General features: G+C 41.1%; 1 protein-coding gene across 1 annotated transcript in view; it reads right to left on the bottom strand.

Annotated features, from left to right (window-relative positions):
- Positions 1–21,204, bottom strand: part of galnt1 (UDP-N-acetyl-alpha-D-galactosamine:polypeptide N-acetylgalactosaminyltransferase 1) — a 43,825-nt gene extending 22,621 nt beyond the window's left edge. Inside the window, exons 1-2 of the mRNA XM_061819491.1 lie at positions 20,603–21,204; positions 1,061–1,161 (exon numbers count right to left, since the gene is read on the bottom strand). The gene's annotated coding sequence lies outside the window, so the exon portion shown is untranslated. The remainder of the gene's footprint in view (positions 1–1,060; positions 1,162–20,602) is intronic.
- Positions 21,205–22,745: the final 1,541 nt, after the last annotated feature.

Raw genomic sequence — 22,745 nt, 5'->3', positions numbered from 1 at the left:
CTTACTCATCTATATACAACAACAATGTTATTAGGATGTTGAGATACTTTGTTGCATGTGAGATCTGAGGACAGAAGCCAGACACGGTTAAAAAAACTATTTCTAAACTATGTTCCTTTCAAAGAACCTGCAGAACTTGCAGTAACACGAGAACTGATGCACGAAGACTACGACAACCTAAAGCTGACCTTGGACTTCACGAGCTTGAAACTATGACATAACAGAGAAACTTATTCTTTTCCTTTCGGCTTGTGCTTGTAAACAGAATCCATTCATTTGACCATATTCTTTGTGTCTAGCTACTCCTTTAAAATGGTGCCCCAAATGTTCAGACCGAGACATCGTAATCAAGCCTCCAGAACAATTTGACATTCCTGGGTTCCTAAACCTCAACCTCTGACTTCAGATTTTAGCAACTTTGGCTGTTTCAGATTCTTCCTGGAAGAAAGGAGTTACACTGGAACCTTGGAATTCAAATGAATCACACCTCTTACAAATCGGACTTCGACCCCAAAAATGTGAGTTAAAAATGCCTCAGAGTTTGACCCAATTCCTGTAGCTTGAACACCCCAGCAAAGCCGAACGTATGTTGAACAGGAAGCCAAGTCAAGCCGAGCAATAACAAATGCACACGGGACGGTTGCTGAGACGAGCCACTGCCTACTTCAGTCATAGCGTGAGGATTTCTCACATTTGCGGGTGCTTCTCGAGATTTTTTATTTTTTTTTTACATCTCCAGTATTTTCTTAGCCATGGGCGCAAAGACAGACAGCAGTGTTACTAACAGCAAGGGAAAAGGGAAAGTTGTCCTAACCACAGCGGATTTAAGGAAGGAGATAATCGCTAAATATGAAAATGGAGTGCGTGTTATGGATCTTGCTAACCAGTATCATATGGCTAAGTCGACTCATCCTAAAGGATAAAGATGTGATAAAAGCCAGCTGGTGTTGGCAAAGGAGCGACCAGCATTTCAAAGCAAAACCCATAGATAATATAAGAAACGCAGAAGCTAACTGGAGAATACCTAGTCAAACCATGAAATTATCACTTGAACTCCTACCTCTCCAGGGGTCTCTGGTCAGATGTACAGGAGGCCCCACCAGCAGAGAAGGGAGCGTCAGAGATCCCACTTCTTCCTTTGTTCGTCACTCAAACATAGTCCTGAAGGAAAGGAGACACAAAAACATGGGCTGAAGCAGAGGCTATTTACTATGAACCTGCAAAGAATACGTTGAAAAGAATGGAGTCATCATTCTCTGTCGGGCGGAATCTTCACGCCTCTATAATGAATATTTTTCAGCAAATTAAAAAAAAAGGAAAAGAAAAAACGTGATCTTATTTCAGTTCCAAAACACCACTTTGTTCAAATTGGTATTATGATTGGAAAAACTAATTGTGGTCTTCCTAATATGTAGCAGATTTTTAAAATGTGTTGATCAATTTTTGATAACACTCGTACAATATCCATTACATTTCCATTATACTTGCTCTCCCCGCATATATTACATTTAAATGTGTTTGTATTGTTTTATCTGCATTGCAATAACATGTTTAATTTTGAGCTGGGGGCTGCACATACACTAGATAGGCTCTCCAAGTCTGCAGCCTTCTCTTTACCAATTCCATTGCGACACCTCATGAGTGGGGGGTACTCAGCCCGCCGCATGTGAAAGACGGAGAGGAAAGCCTGTGTCTGCCGAGCGCCCGCAGCGAGCTATGGCCCGACAGCGGACTACTTCAAGCCACGCGCAACAATGGCCACGACTATCATCTACAGCTCTGGTGGACTAGTGTTCATTAAACATGCTGCCTTCATGTGATCATGAACCCCATTTTTTTTTTGTATTTTCACCTGACACCAACCAAGCCGCAGATGCCGTCTGTGTTGTAATGTGGCGAGTGATCCATAGGCATCACAGATCAAAGATGATTGAATGAATGTAAAACCAAAATTGCAAAAATAACATCGCATGAGACACCAGCATATCACACGAGACCTCAGTATATCTGATCGTCTAAGAGGCCTACAAGGCTTATGGACTATAGTATGGATAAGCTGTTGACCCCCATAAAGGATCAAACTACATTTGAAGTTAGTTTAAGACCTGCAGGCAGATACAGAAACTAAAGTCCCAGAAAACGGGCCTAAAAGTTGTTGTCACTCTCAAAGGGCCAGCATCGCAACAACGAAGAGGCGTTGTACTCTGCATAGCATGGGGGGGAGGGGGGGGGGTGCAAAGCCACAAAGCATACACAGGAAGACCAGATTTAAAATGTCGTACTCGATTAGTACGAGATTTTCTGGTTGTGCTCGGAACACTCATCTCTTCAACTGTCAGTGTCGCAATGTATATTTGCAGTTAACCGACACTTCCCTTATCAGTGGCCATGGTAATGTATCATCCGTTGGTGATTGAAAACTAGACCTTGGAAAGTCTACAAATGTCAGTCATTTACAACTTTTGTTCATCTGGATGTTGTCAGAAATCAATCAGCCTTTGTCCTTGTAAACACACTCTTGAGGTCACGCACGAGCAGACTGTGAGCAGCTTGATGGATGATGAAAGGCGATGGAGGGACGGCGGAACAGACAGATTGACAACTCAGTGCTGCTCATTTCACTGGATTAATCCGCTATTTTTGAAAAATCCACAGAGGATGAAGATGAGAGGGAATCTGACTCAGTGTGGGCAAAGAGATATATCGTGTGTGTGTTCAATCTAGTTCTTGGCCTACTTTAAAGCCAAGTCATCATCATGGTCTACTGGGGCTTTATATTGCTAGCCTGTGGTGTGTTGCATTACAAGAAGCGTGATATCATAAATCTCTTCCTGCTAGCCCACACACTCACTGTGTGAGTGGGCTGTGCTGCAGTGCAGGTGTGTGTCAGAATGCCACCAAAGGTGTCTGCCTGTCCGCTTTCTACTGAGTCACGATTGTATTTATTTCCCCAGTTTGTTCCGTCGCTACTTTCATTCCTCCCCCCCCCCTCCTCTCACACACCTTCACAAAGCTTGAATGATCGTAAATCTGCAAATTGGAAGCAGGACACGCAAGCACCTCTATAAATACCCATTAGACACAAACGCGCACACACTGCAACGGAAATGCAGTGTAGCTCTGTCGCTGTCTAGAGATTAAAAGGTCAGCTCTTACGCCTACGATGAAACTGTGTGCCTTAAGCAGGAAAATAACGACGGAGAGAGTCACACCTTCAAGTTTACCTCATCAAGTCTGTAAATATGAAATGACATTAATACAAAAACATATTGACAGAGCAGAGGGTTTCCACCAGTGTAATGAAACCTAAGCAGGCCATCTGGCTTCAGCTGTCTGCCAAGCAGGCCTAAGCATCTGGGATTTGGGGGTTTGGTGTAGGGGATATTTCTGTGATGTTTAGCCAAACTAACCTGAAAAATACAACACAGAAAAACTCACAGGTTGCGTGCAGAATGTCAGTAGATGAGCAGATGACGCCGTAGTGCATTGACACATTAGGTTTTACGCCACTGAGAGAAACAACTGAGTTGGCCGGTAAAACCCTTGTGTCCACCAACACTGTAAGATACTAATTTCTAGGGCTTCATCCTTCTACACCAAAAGACCACAAATTCTTCTCCCACACAGACCCCTTTTTCATATTCATTCCGAGTCAGGGTAATATCTTAAAGCCAAAAGGCCACTGACTGTGGCAGGCTGACAAATTGAACAGAAGAAAGTAACGGTAAGTCTGTCCTGGCAAACACGCCTTCATAAAAGAAAATGTAATCAGAGGTTCACTTCTGAAAGGATATTGTATGTTTATGCCAGTACAATGCCACTTCAGCTCCAGGTGGGCTGGGCTGTTGAAGCTTAATAGCCCCATTCAAGGTCAATCAAAGCATGGAACTTGAAGGCAATCTAACTGATGAGTCAAAATTGGAGTTTTAGTCGAGCTATTCAGTCGAGCCGTGACTGACAAATGGCTCATACCAACTGTGTGACCAACCAGCCATGGCCATCCATTAAAATCAAGTGTTACATTGTGTTTTTAGAAACAAATAAGGAACTGGAAAAGATGAAAAGCCACATTTTCAGTTTCCAGTCCCGCTTGGTTTGCTATGTTTTGGATGTACAGTGAAGAAAGTAAGTATTCGAACACCCTGCTAAATTGCAAGTTCTCCCACTGAGAAATCACAGAGGGGTCTGAAATTTTCATCGTAGTTGCATGTTCACTGTGAGAGATCATCTAAAAAGAAAAATCCATAAATCACAATGTGTGATTTTTTTAACGATTTGTGATATCTGTATTTGAACACCTGTCTGTCAGCTAGAATTCTGACCCTCAAAGACTTGTTAGTGCACCTTTAATAGTCCACCTCCACTCCATGTATTATCCTGAATCAGATTCACCTGTGTCAGGTAGTTACTGCATAAAGACATCTGTCCACCCCATACAAGGGTCAAGCACACAGCCAGGGAAAACAAGGAGTGGCTCTGTAAGAAGCATATCAAGGTTCTGACGTGGCCTAGCTAATCTCCAGACCTTTACCAGATAGAAAATCTTTGGAGGGAGCTGAAACACCATGTTTCTCAGCGACAGCCCAGAAACCTGTCTGATCTAGAGAAGGTCCGTGTGGAGGAGTGGGCCAAAATCCCTCCTGCAGTGTGTGTAAACCTGGTGAACAACTACAGGAAACGTTTGACCTGTGTAATTGCAAACAAAGGCCACTGTACCAAATATTAACATTGGTTTTCTCAGGTATTCAAATACTTATTTGCAGCTGTATCACACATATCGTTAAAAAAAAAAAATCATACATTCTGATTTCTGGATTTTTTTTTAGATTATCTCACTCAGAATGGCCATGCATCTACGATGAAAATTTCAGACCCCTCCATGATTTCTAAGTGGGAGAACTTGCAATATAGCAGGGTATTTAAATACTTATTTTCTTCACTGTAAATGCTGACAAGGATTGTGTTTCAACAGTAAAGGCTGAGTATGGGCAATAGAGCTGGGTCTGTTCTGTCAGTCATTTGATGAATAAGAACAGGACATGTAACTCACCAAAGATTTCCTCTCAAATGCAACACGCAAGTGCCTGTGATTATGATAGTGATTGTTTATTCTACAAAGTACAGACAGCACAGCAGCACAAGAGGAAATGCACAATTTCACTATCAACACACTATCTTTGCTATTTCCTTTAGTAAAAACTGTATTTGATTGTTGGTACTTTGTGATTTACAATTCATTGTGAGTTAATTATTATAAATTATCATAAGACTCATTGAAGGCCTTATTATTATTAAAGATATTAAATATATACAATAAAAGTGAGAACTTTCTACTTGACTGTGAACTGGTTCAACACAATGCATGGCTGACGTCAAGCCAATACTAAGTAAGTGCTTCCCCTACAGTTAATCAATCTTGTCATCTTTTCTCGCTGTTCGCATCAAAATTACAATGGTGGGAGCAATGGTGTGTTTGTGTGTGCACGCGTCCTCAATATCAAACCGCCACTCACTTTCACGTTTATAAACGCGTAAACGCACGCACAGTTAGCCTCATTGACCACAATCAAAATGTATCTCTCTCTCTCTCTCTCTCTCTCTCTCTCTCTATCAGTACTTACTGTATTGTGATGGCATATCAAATCCGCGCTAAGTTGCTCATTTAATGTGGTTGCAACTACATTAATATTTAAGTTATTGGTTCATGTTGATGACATCACTCTGTAACTGGTATGGCATGGATTACCAAATAATGGGTAGGCTTCACACAATCACAGAGTTGAAATGATTGATCCGATCACAAGAAGAGTAATGAGTCTTTTTAAATTCTCTGTGCATTTATTGTATATACTTGTGTACTTAAGTACTCTAAAATATATACTGGCAATAGATAATGTATCTTTGTTCATCTATTTATGCCCGTGCGGCGTAGTGACAGAAATTAATGGTCTTCTATTAGATTAGAGGCAGTAAGTACATACAGCCATTTTTATTTTTATGACATTTTAGTTAGGTGTGCCATGAGATTTATCAATTGTAAAGTTTGAACCTTGGCTCCAAAACGGATCCAATTCACTGCTGTGGTCAGATCATGCATTCAACAGAACTGCCACTTAGCAGCTAAAAGCAACTAAAAATATCCTTTTTTTCCCCTCACTGTTACTTTTGAACTAAGTAATCGGGAAAGTAAATTACTTTCAATCTCAACTAATCAGTAAAATACCAAAGTTACTTTTTCAAGGTAACTGTGGCAGCACTGCTCCTAAAAATAAAGTGCCTTGTGGTTCCCTCCGCCTTGGCCTCCTGCTAGGCCTCCGCATTCAAGTTGTTGTTTTATTGACCTGGGAACGCTAGGCCGGCACCATCGTATGAACTCAATAACCCTACGGAAAACAAAGGTTAAAAAAAAAATGGCAAAAACCTTATTACAAGCAAGTATAACTGGAGCTTGACTGTGCTGAATATATTCTAGGGGAAGCTCAGGGAGCAAAAACAGGAATTCTAGGAATAGACCGAGGAGAAAGTAGGTAAGAAGGAGACGGTCCATTCTTGTTCGACGCGCCACATTGTCTCATTTTTTCTGGATTAAAAAGGGACCACAGCCAGTTGCTTTTCTATAAAGGGTTCCATGTTTGCGCATACACAAAGTTGTCACTTTCTGGGCATTTTGTATGCACTCAAAGCGGGACTCGAGCATAGGAAGAGTAACAAACAGTGACCAACAGAAACCTAAAACGACAAGCATACGGAAAATATTAGCGAGAGAAAGATAACTGCTTCCTGTTTACACGGGAGAAAATACAGGACAAAGAGCAGCAGGCCACTAGACCACTTCTGACACTGTGCTCTGACTTCTTGCACTGAACAGATTTGGCCCAATTCCAATCTTTCCGTGTCTCTCTGTAGCCCTGTCAAAGGAGGAAATACTTTGTTTTTGTATGCCTCGCTGTTCTGGATTAAACGCACAAACATGTTTGGGATGGATACATATAGAGATACTGGATTCGGTGATGATTAAAAATGACACTGATTGTGTGCAACTTATTGCTGATCAAATCTGTAGTGCAGAAATTGAGGCAAGATGGCACGCGTTGTGCAAAACATATTGTAAGAATATAACGGCTGTTATTCCACGAAGACCCTGGATCGCTAATTTTAGCAGCCTGTGATACTGATAGAGTAGCCCGGACAGGTCTAGTGTCAGTGTTGACATTAATTCTCACACTCAGAACTTATTTATATTACAATATTGCCTCTGCTGTTCCTATTTTTTTAGTAGGATCAAGAGTTTCCAATGCCCAAATGTGTGCTCAACGCTCCAGGCAACGTTGACAATGCAGGCATGACTTCCATGTGATTCAAAGAAGCATTTCATGCAATTTTGTGAAATGGAAGATATTTTTAGCTGCATGAGATGCAGTAACATGAATAAAATTCAACTTTTCCTTCGTCCCAAAGGTTTCCCATCTGGTCCATAACAGAAACGTTTATACTGTAAATATGCATAACAAAACATTCAAGCCTGCAAAACATCTTCAACACAGACACACAAACAAAATATTTGGTGGCTATCATTCCAATTTTTTAGTGTTGGTTTCAATATGCGGCTGCGTCAGATGATATGTTTGCTGCTTAAAATGAGAAACGTTGCCATGAGCATGTTACATCACCCATCACAGTGAATCCCTCCAATAACTTGATGATAAACTTGTTTGACATCCCGTTAAAATGTCAAAGCGGGCTGTGCTTGTCTGCAGACAGCTTGTGAGGGAAGAAGCAGAAGGGATCAAGATTTCGGTTTCCTTTTTTTGTAATCTGCATCAGAGTCTATGAAGCAATGCAAGATAACAGTCAGGCTGGAAATATTTGTCTGAGACGAAAGTCTTACGTAGAACACCATAACTTATCTTCCGGTCGCTGTCCCTTGAGCAGCCATGAACGTCAGATAACCATTTATACCCTGAGTGTGCTAAATCTAAAGGGAGCACTTGAGGTGGTTTTATCCATTTAAAGATGTATTTCATTTTGACCAAAACTGATGCATCAGAGCATGAAAGCAAACACTTTTCAAAACCAACTGGGAAAAAAAATAAAGTCAATGATTTTGAAAATTTTTTAGTCAAACCTAAGTCAAACAAAATCTTTTTTCAAGGTTACCTGACAAACTTCTGTTCTCGTGTTTTTGTTCAGGTACCAATCCTTGTCAAGGGTGGTTCTTTTTCAGAACAGGTGCCTCAAAAACATCAACAGACGCAGAGTAAAGGCTTCTTTATACTCGCACGGGCAGTGAGCGTGCGGACGTCAATGCGGCTATCCCACACACAGTTTGCTTTTATGCTTGAGCACAACCTACGCACACTATTATGAAAATGTGCTGCAGTTCTTCTCTCAGTCGGTGGTGTCGGTTAGGACAACACAGAGTGGACTTTCCTATGGAGCTCGTGCACGTGACGTCACCATTTTCACGGCACCATATTGCCGGTCAAACAGAGCTGCTCGACATTGTGAGATGCATTAAACCGGGGGAGAATATTTACAATACCTGAGACCTGTTATGCTGTTGGTTGTCACAACAGACGAGACAGATATTCAAAGAGATCATTCCATCTGAAAAGACCAGAAAATATCGATTTTTTTCAATCATAGTTAATGAATGCGAGTTTGTGTAAAACCAGGGGTCATTTATTTAAATATTGGTATTTGTATTGAATACTAGCTGAAAAGATCGATGGATTCCGGCGAAGGTTAACGTGTGGCCGAATGCTTCCGTGTTCACAACCTTAAAATCTGTCACTATGTGGGATTTAATCCTGATTGAGAAAAGATCCGGCAACGAAGTATTTGTATGCGTCCAGATTTTCTACGCTTTAAAAATTTTCTGTCTAAATCTCGACGACTTACTCACCAGATCCATGCGTATATCCAGTTGTCCAAGACAAGCGGAGGCGAATTAACAGTCCAATTTCTTTTCAGGGAAAACATCGACTTCGGCATTAAATACGGGTCCTCTACGCTGAGTTGATCTATGTTTTCCACGTACCTTCATTTATTTTCACCTTCTAAATGTCTTAACGGTATTGGGCAAGACTCTCGGCGTCGTGCTTTCAGACGTATTCTCATGTCGTCTCCAACCAACTTAGCATTGAACAATGGTTTGTTAGACCGGGAACATGGTGAGGTAAACAAAAGTCACGTGATTTTATGACCTCGGTGCACAAGTTCTATAAATTTTATGGCTAGTTCCAGTAGCCGTTTTTTACTCTCCGGTACAAGGACCAAAGCAACAACAATGGCGACCAAGGAACAGTGGCTGCTTGAACAAATGGACGCAGATGACCACACGGACGATACGTTTAGTAATATATCAAAATTGAAAGGCGTAGGTGTTTTGTATTTTAAAGATGGCGGTATTAAGGAACGAAGTGGAAAGCTGAGTACGTCATAACAACATGTGACATAAATGGACTAATCCCGACTATTTGTGCTGTGCGCGCATCAGGTGCTGTATAGCGGTTGCGCTGCACAATGTTTCAGTCACATGATGGACTGTGGGTCCTTTCCCCAGTGCGAGTGCATAAAGAGACCTTTAATCTTTTGATACTCACTATACTGAGCGCTTGTGTGTGCAAACGTCTCACAAAATAAGGGTTTAAAAGTCTGAGATTCAGTGTGACTTTGACAAATATTGTCCTTGAAAAGTTTTGATCAAATTCCTAATCCAATTGTGAAAGACATGAGACATCAGTGTAGGCAAAGTGACAACCTCTCCTTTGCGATATATCTTAAATTTTCATATACAGCTATTACTACGACAATGATATATCTTTCAGCACTATGGAAAGTCTCATACACAAAAAATACCACTATATCCTGAGAGAAGGCAATCAAATTTGTGACCGGCATAGCTCCGGAGATCCCATTTAATGATAACGACTGGCTGAGGGCGCCGAGTGACTGTAAGGTTATGTAATATTAGCTTTAAATGTCCTACAAGAGGCAAATGTATCCATTCAGGGAGGACAATAATTCATTTCAATATCTTGTGCATAAATATTTTCTGTTTGGCAAAGTCAGTCAGCATGGTTACGTTACCTAAACTGTCTGCATTGACGCTCGCTTACACCGCTGGGCCAGATCAAGTGATCTGATCTATGAGACTGTACATAAAAAAAAGACACTCAATAAGTTATTAGTGGCTGCAAAATGTACAATCAATCACGGGCCAAAGATCTAAATATACGCTTGCAACATCCCTTTCACAGCAGCACAACTCCAATATCCCATTTAAGCAGTTTCATCACGAGGTCGATATTGCCCCAACGCACACTACTTAACCACTGATAAGCTTTAAAGTGAGGGGCTTAAATGTCGCAGTCACCAAACTCAAACTAATTTAACGACAGCAAGTGAGATCCAGCCCTGGCATGACTTTATACAAAGTGCACATACCTTTCTACTGGTTTATCAGGAGGACCTCCAAAGGGTTGTTGCTCGCAAAAATAAAGCAAACACTGTGGCGGTTGTCATGACAAAGCAATGACCACATTTGAAACTTTGCAGTGTGATGACGCCGTACGCAGACATGGATACACATGCGGTTACACGACAACAATGCCGCTGCTGTTCAATAAACATTCAGCCCGGAGTAACAGTTGATATAGCTATCAGTGTGACTGGGACAACTGCTCCACTCAAAGAGTCCGTAGTCTCACACTCAGGGAAGGTGCATGCTTGCAGAGAAGAGAAAGCTGAATTTTGGATGAGGAAAGTCTGCCTCTAAAGCAAACAGCTGCCCCAGTGGGAGTCTTTCATTCGCTCTCATCCTTCCCCTTCTTGCTTTCCTCTACATGAGAATCCTGCTGACTAACGCTGTTTAAAAGTTGAGGGTAAAAGGGGGCGATTAAAGATACAAAAGACACGCAAGGCTCTACACAGCCTCAGAAGTGCACCTTGCAGGAGAGTATTTATACAAGGGAAAGTATTTGATTGGGTTTACAAAGCTTAATTAGAATCAGCCTGGGAGAGGTAAACAAAGGGAACATACTCGCCACTTGCACAGCTAATTAAAGGGTTTTCATTGGATGAGATCAAATATTGTAGTTCTATAAAAGCACATTTCTTTCCATTTTTTTTCTGTGACCTTACTAGACAAAAATGTTGAAAAAGCAACCAAGGCAGTCGCTTTGAATGTGACAACAATTTACCACAGAGGGCATTCTCCAATGCTTTCTGGAAGTTTCTATAGGTTCATATATATATATATATATATATATATATATATATATATATATATATATATATATATATATATATAATATATATATATATATATATATATATATATATATATTTAAAAAAAAAAACAAAAAAAAAAAAAACACAACAATAACAATAATGCTGCCTCTGCCCGATGACAGCTGGGATAGGCTCCAGGACTCCCGCGACCCTCCTGAGAATAAGCGGCTCAGGAAACGTATGGATAATAACGTTCACAGACAATATATTTGTAATTATGAGCTCGTCTCAGATGACCTTTTTAATGACATCAAATCTACTTTATAATTCTGCCCCTTTCATCCTACTGGACATTAAAGTCAACATTGGAAACTGAATGAGAGTCTTTCAGTGACGAGGCCTAGGAAGGATGGAACAAAGGTGAAAATGAATAGACTCTTAAAACCATCACCCAGCGACAAACAGGATTCTCTTTCAGGTTGAAAGTGAGAGTTGAGAGCCAAATCTCAATAAATCCTCTGTCTTCTTTTGAAGATATAGCTTCTGTCCAGATAAGTAGAAGAGTTTGTTAAGCGTCACCGGGACTGCAAGAAGTCCTCCCGCTGCTACTGAGAAGTGAGTTTCAATTCAGCCTCGAGCGGCCCTCCTGCCATTGCCCTTGACCCAGGCCTGACATCAAAAGCTGCCAAATTGGAGCTCTGCAACGGCTGCCCCTTAACAGCCACGATGACTCCAAAACAAACTAACTGCCCCTCAACGCAATCAACGGGCGACATGTTTTCAGGCGAGTGCTTCGCTTTAATTGCCAGCAGACACCGTGTGCAATCACCAAACACCGTAGAAAATAGTCACAAGGGCAAATAGATAAAAAGAAGGTATTACATGTAAAAATAATGTCCTTTACTTCAGAATAATTCTTTGAAAAAAAAAATACAGATAATACTTCATCTTTTGATCATATGGGTAGACGCAATATCATGCATTATAAGAATGCAGTGTACATAGGTTCAAGGGTTTTCCAGAATTTTGAGGTCGACTCTGGCAGGGTGCGCGTTTTAGGCACGGGTGTGCGTTATACACTAGAAATTATGGTATGAGCTCTGTTTGTGAATGAGGCCCATCTGTCTTGAGATTCAGGCCTTTTGTTCTCTTGGTTTGTCCTAAAGCTCCTGTCGCCACAGTCTCATCGAGAAACTTCCATCTTTATTGTTGTCATGTTCTGTGTTTCTGCTTGCTGGTAATATGTTTTCTCTATGTTCAGTCTGGCCTGGTTAATTGGTAAACAGAGTCCTCCTGGCGCACCTATATACAATCCTCTAGACAGACCGGTATGCATTTTTTTTTTTTTTTGCAGCGCCACTGGAAGGAAGATGCTGAAACGTTGTTTTGCTTGCTTCCTTGCTTTGTTAAAGCAGGATTTAACCCCAGGAGTAAAGGTTTATTGTTGTATTAAGTCCGGCAATGATTTGGTGTTTTCTTTAAATTAAGCATTCCAGAAGAACTTCTGTTTCTATGTACTTTTTGTATTTTACGTTTTTCGCTTGTGTCGATATTGTTTGATTCGTTCACATTCCCTCTTTCCAGTGAGGCTCAGTCCCCCACCGTTTGTTTTGGTCTTCAGATGTTCCGTTTTTGTGTTGACCTTTTGTCGTCGTAGTTTTTTTAATAATGCTTCACACTTGTAGTTAGGTTTTAGTTTTCATGACAAGCATTTTTTTTTACTTTTTTTTTTGCTTTTAAGTAGTTCTATGTAGCAAACACTAGTGCAATTGTTGGTGTGAATGGGGTCCACTCTTCGGCCATTCATTAAACATTACAATTCTGTGTGTGTAAGTTTGCTATTAAAACTTTCTTACATTATTTTACAGTGACTTCACTTTCACTGTTGACATTTAGTGCATGTCACTTATATACTTATATTTTAAAACAATACTTTGTTTCACAGATTGGACAATGCAGAAAGGTTTTGTTATTTATGGTGTCCAACTCGGTGAGGCCGTTAATCATTATTCTGAGGCAAGTTGTAATGATTTTATGTGAGCACTTCAGTTGTATTATAAGCCACTTGTTTCTTAAAAGGGACCCCACATCAATATACTACTGTGACAATAAATCAAAGGCATGGGAGAGTAGACCCGGCAGGCTTAAATACGGGGCTGTCAGTTTTTGTAGAGAAAACTACAGCAATGGGAAGGATGAATACACAGAGAGAACTTAACAAAACGAATGAAAAACCATGTTAATTTAAAAAACTAATATAAATATTTATTAAATAAGACACGATGTGGTTAACGACTGGTTAAGGTGTCACAGTTCCGGGGTTCAATTCCCGTGGGATCCCAGGGTTCAATTCCCCCTACCTGTGTGGGGTTTGCACGTTCTCCCCGTACCACCGTGGATTTCCTTCCATATTCCAAAAACATATATGCTACGTTGATTGAAGACACTAAATTGCCCGTAAGTGTGATTGTGAGTGCAACTGGTTGTTTGTTTATATGTGTCCTGTGACTGGCTGGAAACTACTTAAAAGGTGGACGTTGCCTCCTGCCCAAAGATAGCTGGGATAGGCTCCGGCACTCCCGCGACTCTTGCCAGGATAAGCGACTCAGAAAATTAATCGATAGAAGATTTAATAAAATGAGTAATGCGTGTTTCAATGGAGTTGTGGATTTTCAGATGCCTTCCAATATGCGAGCTTTTGAGAGAAATTCTAAATTCAATCACAATTCAAAATGAATTAAAAAAGAAGTGTTTGAAAACGATAGGAAGGAGTTAAACTTGAATAGTCCTATGAACGTGACATTTTGTTCAATTGGTTTTCTGATTTATTTCCAATTTTTTTCCATTATTGACAATTACTTGCCAGACAATGATGACCCATTTTTTTATCACATAAAAGAAATACCAATTCTATTGTGTTGTAGTGTTATTTAAATCGGGTATTATCAAAGTTAATGAGTATATAGAGTGGGGAGCTAACATTTTTATCAAACGTCATGGTCATATTTTTGAAGAAAAGAAAAAAAGATACGCTTTGGTCCGTGTTGCAATGTAGTGGTTTCGTTCTAAACTGCACACAGAAAAAGAAAAAAGATTTACCATAACAGCATAATTCCAACTAAATGTACTCCAACCACATTTTTGACAGTGCATGTGGACAGATTCACAAAATTATGACCGCTGTGTTAATGTGTGGTGTTAAAATGGGCATACAACCATTCAAAGTAAAAGGAGACATCTGCATGAAAGTGTGCGTCACACAGCAGTTTCTCCCAGAGTCAGCAGAAAGTGGATGTATTCGACATACGTACTACAAAAGAGGGTAAAAATGGGGGAGGGGAATGGAGCAAGGCTGTCGCTATGGAAACTCTGCCATTTTCCTGTCAGCATCTATCTCGGGAGAGAAACAGATGTTGTGAGCTACATACAGATGCGCATAAACGGCGCACGCTGTCACGACGCAAGAAACTGGAAGCAACTGGAAAGAGTTATTGGGTGTGACCGCGTGAGACAGCTGACGTCCACGTTAGCTCATACTCTAAATGTTCCGTGTGCTGCCTGCAACGTCATCCTCTCTGAGGCAAGTATTGCTCTGTATGAAGTCAGGAAGAAGAAAAAAATAATGGCATTTATCTGATGACAGCTTGAGTCAAAGCTTTTCCCAGAAAGTGGCCAAAGAGTCAACGGCAGTGACAAAGTGACTTTAAATAAAAAATAAAAAAAAAAATAGAGGGGCACTTTGAGACATTCGCCTGACCAAGCTGAAGACTGACTGAAAGCCATCCTGTAGATATAGACTAGACCCAGGTGGACAAACACATGTGAATAGAAGGATCTTGTTTTTGTTCCAGATGCAAAAAAAACAGAAAAGTTAAGGGTGGTCTTTAGTTGGGGTCCCGCCAAAGACGTGGCTGCGGACTGGTAACGGGCTGCTCAACGGCAGGACGGCTGGGTCAGACAGAGCGTCTTGGACTGGTCTGTGGACCTCATATTGTGTTTGTATTCATGACTACTGATTGCCTGATTCGCATGTAGTCACCCCAATCTTACAAAGCAATGTCAAGGCAAGCTAAATGAAACATGAGCATACAGTATCTATGAATCCCAGAAAATACACTACACACGCACTCAAAAGTAGTCTATGTGCAAAAATAACTAGGATGTAAATGTTTACATTGGCCTTTCGTGGGCTGAAGCCAAAGACTGAGTTGGAAATGTTCCCTGGTGGCACTGGCTGACCCACTTCTACACAAACTCTATCCTTGACGTGACTCAGAGGATGACCACAGGCCCCACGAACACACATGTAACTACATATGTAGACACACGAAAACAAACACACAAGAAAGAAACAAACATCTACTCACACAACAACACACGGTGACCAAACTCAAAGAGAAAAAAACAAAAAAAACAAAACAAAAAAAACAACACTAAAAGCTGTTGATGACTATCTCTCTCCCGCACATCCTTCTGTTTTCCCTTCTTGCCATCGGACGATCAGCCCTTATGGCCCGACTATCTGATCTGGCTAAAGAGCCTGCAACATCCAGTGTCACGACACCACTACAGATTCCTGATGACTATTATTTTTTTGTACGCAACAAAAATGTGCAGTTATTGGTATAATAAAGGATGCATGGCGGCACGGTGGCGCAACTACTTAGAGCACAGGTGTCAAACTCAAGGCCCGGGGGTCAGATTCGGGCCACCACGTGATTTAGCCAACTCTAGAGTGTCAATTTTTATGATTCTTGCAAAATCTGTACCAAAATTTTAAAATGTCATTATCATAAATTATGACGTTAATATATTACAAGCATTTTTGTGTTACCAGTTTAAAAACACATTGCCATTGAATTCTGATTCCAAAACTAGTTCATAAATATGATGATACGATTAAATATTTAGATTGTTTCACAGTGACAACGGCCCTCTGAGAGAAGCCGGATCTACAATGCGGCCCGCGAGGAAAATGAGTTTGACACCCTTGACTTAGAGCGTTGGCCCGACAGTTCTGAGGACTGGGGTTAAAATCCTAGCCGTGCCTGTGTAGAGTTTGCGTGTTCTCCCCGTGCCTGCTTGCGTTTTCTCCTGGCATTCCGGTTTCCTCCCACATCCCAAAAACATGCACACAACACAAGATACAGAGGAATTCAGCACCAATATTTTCTTTGGTATCCTGAATTCCCTTTGTAAGTAGAGACAATATTTTTCCAAGGAGGCAATTCGTAACCTGATTTTTTTGTTACTAGAGGCATTTGTAAGTTGAGGTACCTCTGTACCAGCCTTTTTGAAAGTACACACATGCACACGTTATTTACATGATTGTCTGTCTCGGTGATTGAAGTTTTATTGTCACCGTAACATCGATGCTAATGTCCGGGAAACTCGACGGTGTTTCAAGTTAGCATTTGCTTAGTGTACTTTGGTTTGATTAATTTATGTGGTTTGGGTCAATGTTCTGGTGCTTAAATATACTATCGAGTGGAACTCTGATTTAACAAACAAATCGGGGAATGAGTCCTCTGTTAAGTTTAATTCTCCAAACTTAGCTCACTGGTGATTGGGAGGGGTGATTTTGTGTTCCAACTGGGCACTATTTGTCTCCATTGAATCTGAAGTCCGCTAAAGCTGCCTTTGTTATATTGCGGTTCTACTGTACAATTTTAAATTCGATGTTATAGGTGACAGATTCATACAGTATATATCAACTTGGATTTGGATGTTGCACAGCATCGATTATACTTTTGCGATCCCTCAGCTGCTCTGCTTTAGGCGATGTCCCTCCACATTTGGCATATACTATGTTGTTGTCTGTGTCGCTTCGAAGGCAACACACAAGCGTCTATCTACCGCACCCTTTTGTTCTTTGTACATACAAATACTGTACATATTTCACAGGAGTGACAAATAAACACCTTCAAACAAGCACACTCCGCTACTTTTTGAGGAGAAATGTGCATTTCTGATGCAATGGAACTGTGGTATATCTGCACCCCTAGTTTGTTCATTTGATTTGTCTGTCCTAGCTCTTCTTTTGCTAGAGGACTGTGTGTAAAAATTACAAAGGCGCAATAATGTCAAACTTACCCTTCCCCTTTTTAATTACAAAGTGAAAAATGAGAAAATCCTAAGCCAACAATTATAACATTGACGATATTAATCACGTCATCTGCTTCAATTTGCTCTGGACACAATCACCTAAACAAACAAATAAAAGTGATTAATGTTGCTCGTTAATCTTCAAGCAAGGTTGCAACAAGGTCGCAAACATTTTTACCTCATTTTGCACTGGCAGAATGTGAACACACTGCGCAAGTGGAGAAGCATCCTCATGAGACACTGATTCTAATTCTGCCTACTCCACTTCCCATGAGTGGTATCGGGAGCGGCCACGCACATAAATTAATGATGTGACAAACAAGGAGCTAAACACAGTATGTCTGTCAACATTAATTGAGTGAGGTGGCCTGCATAAAAATTGGCAGGAATCTTATTTTTCGTCATTAAATGATCTGCTTGTCCTGTCCAAGACTGATTAATAGGTGGCTTGCTCACCAAAATGTCTAAAAATAAGTTCAGTTCCAATCTGCTGAGTACAAGGGAATAACTAATCTGTTGAGCTAACTTAACAAAAGTATTGAAATGCTAATAAAAGTGGAGGACTGTTTTTGATTTTCATTTCTTGATAAATGAAAAGACAAATTGCATGCAATTAATCAAGCAGCAAAGAGTTAACTTAAGTTTAATTTCTTGCTACTTGTTACTTTCTTTTGTTGACCCTCAACAAGACCGAAGCTTATAAACAGTCGCAACAAAGTTTGTGTACTTGAATTTGTCCATGTGTGTGTGTGTGTGTGTGTGTGTGTGTGTCTGTGTGTGAAAGTAGCTCTGATTTTACCATAGTCCCAAAGTTGGGAACAATGGCATTCCTATGCTGCTAGCTCCAGGTGGCTGTGGAAACCCAATCCTGAGGCAAACCTCGCTGGCACACAAGAGTGCCGGGAATGATCCAGCCTCCCTCCCGAGACATGTGCCAGAAAGGCACCATTGTTCCTGACGAGTTCGTCGCAACAATAAATTCACCAAAATCGCCACGGATGACAAACAAACGTTACCTCAAATTTACGCTTTGATATGACTCAATTTTTGCTCAACTAGTTGACAGATAAGAGATAAAACACGAGCACAAGTTTAGTGAAAGATTTTGGATGCATTTGTGTCCTTTGAGATGTGTATTTGGCAGGCTAATAGCACTCTGCAATCCGCCATTAATATAAACCCCAAAACTCCAACATACAAAGGAGCTTTAATATTTAAGTGGCTCTAAATGTTAGACAATTTGGACACTGACCAAAGCAACACCTCATCACACTAAAAACCCATACAGGGGCCCTCAGAGTTCCACGTACCACTATATGTAGTTTCTACCTTTCAATATGCAGTGCTGGCCTTATTTTTACACTTGTATAACAGTTCCGAATGTTAAGTGTTAATCAAAACTTTGCATATTTGCAAATCAGCGGTAAACCAACATCATGGAAAAGATTGTCTACAATCTTAAGGGTGCTACAATAGCCTATGAATCTGGCTATTATCAGGTGTTTGTGGAGAAATAGGAGGCGCTGCAAATTATTCAAAATTTTATACGTGTGAGCGAAAAATTATGGGATATGATTTAAGGTACTGTATATTCTAGACTTGGGCAAAAAATTCCATATAAATCATTAAGGAAACTATTTCCCAAGCTTTACTGACATAAATATCAATATATGATGTATTTTACGTTTGAAAAATCTCACAGCTCAACACCAAAAAATGTGAATATTGAAATACGAATACTGTAATAATGCTGCCGCAATTGACTCACAAATTTATTTCTTCAATGTAATGTAATCTTATTTAATTGAAAACAAAGCTGATCTATTTGCATGTAGCCATGACTGATTCTGTTGTATGAACGGCAAAAAGTGGCTACACACGTTTATTGTACCTTTTGCCATCTAATGGTAAAAACCTTACAATATTCTTTTGCCCGTTAGTATACTTTGCTGGCATATATGGACAAAAATGTAATGAATAGATAATACTTTTCAGAATAATTTAATGAAATTAGATAATTTCACAAAGCACCCCGTTGATCTCCCACAGCATATCGGTGTGCACAAGACCCTGGTTGGGAATCACTTTTTTAGGTTAAGTAAAAAGTGCACAGAGGCAGGCAAATGTGCTGAGGCCAGAACAAACTGTCAACACGCACACAGCACAGGAAACGCTTCGTGTCGAGTCCACGGCCTTGAAATGAGGAACATGAATCATTTCCTCCTTACGTTAGACAGTCATGCCTGAACACAAGTTTGAGGTGCGGTGGATTAAAACGCCGTTTAGAAGAACATGCCAATTTCACTTCTGAAGACAATGATTACAAGTATTTGAAGCTACTCGGTTATCGATCCATCGGTAATGCTCGGATCACGGACGTGCTGTGTACACCCTGGGCGGTACATGCGAACAACCATTCATGCTGACATTTACAACTAAGGGCAATTTAGTACCTTTGATGAAACTAACATGCAGGCTTTTGAAATGTGGGAAGAAAACCCAGGGACAGGATTTGAACCCCTAACCTCAAAACTGTCAGAAAACAAAGCTGGGCCTGCAGGTTATGCTGTGTACTATGCACAAACAAACTTGTCACGGATAATACAGTCTCCCCTCTCCCCTTTTAAAGAGCACGACGGGTTCATTAAACTGGATTGTCGTCATCTTCATTTGCGATTACGAGGACTCCATTTTCCCAGCCACAAAAGATTTACAACTCTCACATTGTGCAACACAGTGTAAAGATCGCCAAGTGGCTGTTACACGAAACGTAATTAAGTGGGTAGTAAATTGAGATGAATCATCTGACCTCAGTTAAGACGTTGATATGGACCCAGTTTATGGTTAACAGAAAACTCATTAATACTGTGGTACAATAATAAAAGGGAACAGTCCCCAGTGGCCCAACATACCAGAATCTATTAGACTATTTGACCCTTCACAAGTCTGCATCTGGTTTTGGCACAAATCTGCAAGCAATGTGTTCTGCAAAAAGTACTTAAGAGCAAGACTGTCAGCAAGTTAAACTGATAGCGTCACGGAAATTGAAAGCGAAGTAAAAGTCGATGACTTGACTTTGAGGTTTTTAACTAGACAAGAGTCGCATCCTCCCTCCGTCAACCGGACTGCTTCTGTCAACAAGAAGCCCGCTGCCATAGCGCCCGTCCTCGGCTACGAACATATCACTTTCGCCGGGGCTCGTTTAATGTACGGCAAGGAGCGCAGCGAGGTCCCAAATGTACGAAGAATATAGCCCGCTTACCTTAATTTAAAAGCGTGACGGAGCAGCCCGAGTCCGCCGCAGGTTAGCTTGCAAACCGCAAAAACTCCCCTCCGGGCAGGTACCAAGTGTTGCGGCTAAAGTTAGCAAGCTAGCTCGGTTAGCTTATCGGGCTAAGCGCAGGACGAGCGCTCCTGCTCCTCCTCCTCCTCCTCCTCCTCCTCTCCTCCTTCTCTTCCTCCTCTCTGCGGTCGAACACCAACCGGTTAACGCGTGAAAAAAAAAGAAGAAGAAGAAGCTTAAGGTAAGGCATGGGTCCCCAGACACATCTAGACCGCCGCCATCCGTCCTTTAAGGTCGTCACGAGGTGGGACATCCATGAGGGGAGAGGGGGGTAAATTCGGAGGGTCGCACAGTCGGAGAGAGGAGTGCGCGGCTGACTGAGGTCGGTCCTTCGCGGCGGCCCTGGGGGGGCGGACGTGCAGCCTCTGGTTGGCCGGATCCTTGTGAGGGAGGGAAGGAGGGAGGGAAGGATAGGAAGGATTTGGCGGCTGCTGCTGCTGCTGATGATGATGTGCGGCGTGAATGCAGACAGCTCAGCTTCATTGCATTGCTCATCCCCCCCTTCACCGCTACAACCCGGAAGAAATTACATAGTCGAACCCATTCTGAAAAGCAAAAATTGGATCTTCTCACGCTCCTATGTAACTGGATTTAATAACTCCAATAAAGTGCGTAGTCTATTAGACCACAACAAAGGCTTGCAAGCGCACATCCTAAGGAAAACCCAAAGGCACAAAACAACTTTTTTTTTTTTTACAGTAGTGTATTGTTCTTCAATTTAACTTGACAAGTGCCAAAATGAAAACCTTATTGACATAGAAAAGCTGTGTTCAGAATAACCCCCTTTTGTGTTGTGAGTATGAACAAGAGTTTAAATTAATTTTTTTTCTAATTAAAAACACAAGAGGTTTTTAATATCTATGCACAAAGTATGCATGATGCATCAGTTGCACACAAAATCATTTTTCAAAGAACAAAACCAAGAAATTGTATTTTTTTTTAGAAACAAACAAAAACAAAATAGATATGGACTGCAAATCAATGTAAGTTTTGCTCTTGGCTTACAGAGTTAAATGTAGCTCAGCTTCACCTTGGTAAATGACAGTCATATCATTTTTGCAACAGATTCTGCTCCTTTTCTTTATTTTTATTTGTACCATCCTCAAAAATGATGGTCACAAGGATATGTTGTAGCTAACAGTCGTATCTGGAAGGCTTTATACAATTTGGTGGCACCAAAAGGCCAAGAGGACAGCTGATTTGACAAGTTGTCAAAAAATGGACACACAAAGTGAACCCAGATTGGGAAGCACCTTTCAAAGGTATCATTAAGAAGAAAGGATAGAAAAGTATTTCCAGGGTGTCGATTACACCATGGAACAGAGTTATTATGTTCAAGTGGAAAAAAATACAGCATAGCAGTGACATTCCTAAGAAGATGACATCCCTCCAAAATTGATGAAAAGACAAGAAGAAAACTGCTCAAGACAACAACAACAACACTGAAGGAGCTGCAGGAATTTCTGACAAATACGCTTTTGCCTCTTTAGTATGTCCGACAACGATCTTCTTCATAAGTCTGGGCAAAATGATACAGTGGCATGATAAAAAAAAAACAAAAAACAAAAAACTTATCTTACAAAGAAGTGTGGGAAAATCTGTTATGCTCAGATGAAAACAAGATTTAACTTTTCGGTCGCCATCCCAAAAGGGATGTTTGGCGCAAACACAACACCGCTTATCGCCAAAAGAATATCTTATCCATGCATATTCTTCACCGCTTATCCTCACAAGGGTCGCGGGGAGTGCTGGAGCCTATCCCAGCTTTTAACGGGCAGGAGGCGGGGTACACCCTGAACTGGTCACCAGCCAATCGCAGGGCACATTGAGACAAACAGCCGCACTCACAATCACACCTAGGGGCAATTTAGACTGTCCAATTAATCTTGCATGTTTTTGGAACGTGGGAGGAAATTGGAGTGGACGGAGGAAACCCACACAGGCACGGGGAGAACATGCAAACTTCACACAGGTGGGTCCGGGATTGAACCCGGGACCCCAGAACTGTGAGGCCAACCCTTTTACCAGCTGAGCCGCTGTGCCTCCCCCCCAAAAACATGCA

The sequence above is a fragment of the Syngnathoides biaculeatus genome, chromosome 5 (assembly GCF_019802595.1).
Source record: "Syngnathoides biaculeatus isolate LvHL_M chromosome 5, ASM1980259v1, whole genome shotgun sequence".
Taxonomy (NCBI): Eukaryota; Metazoa; Chordata; class Actinopteri; order Syngnathiformes; family Syngnathidae; genus Syngnathoides; species Syngnathoides biaculeatus.
This window is presented reverse-complemented; position numbering and strand designations above follow the sequence as displayed.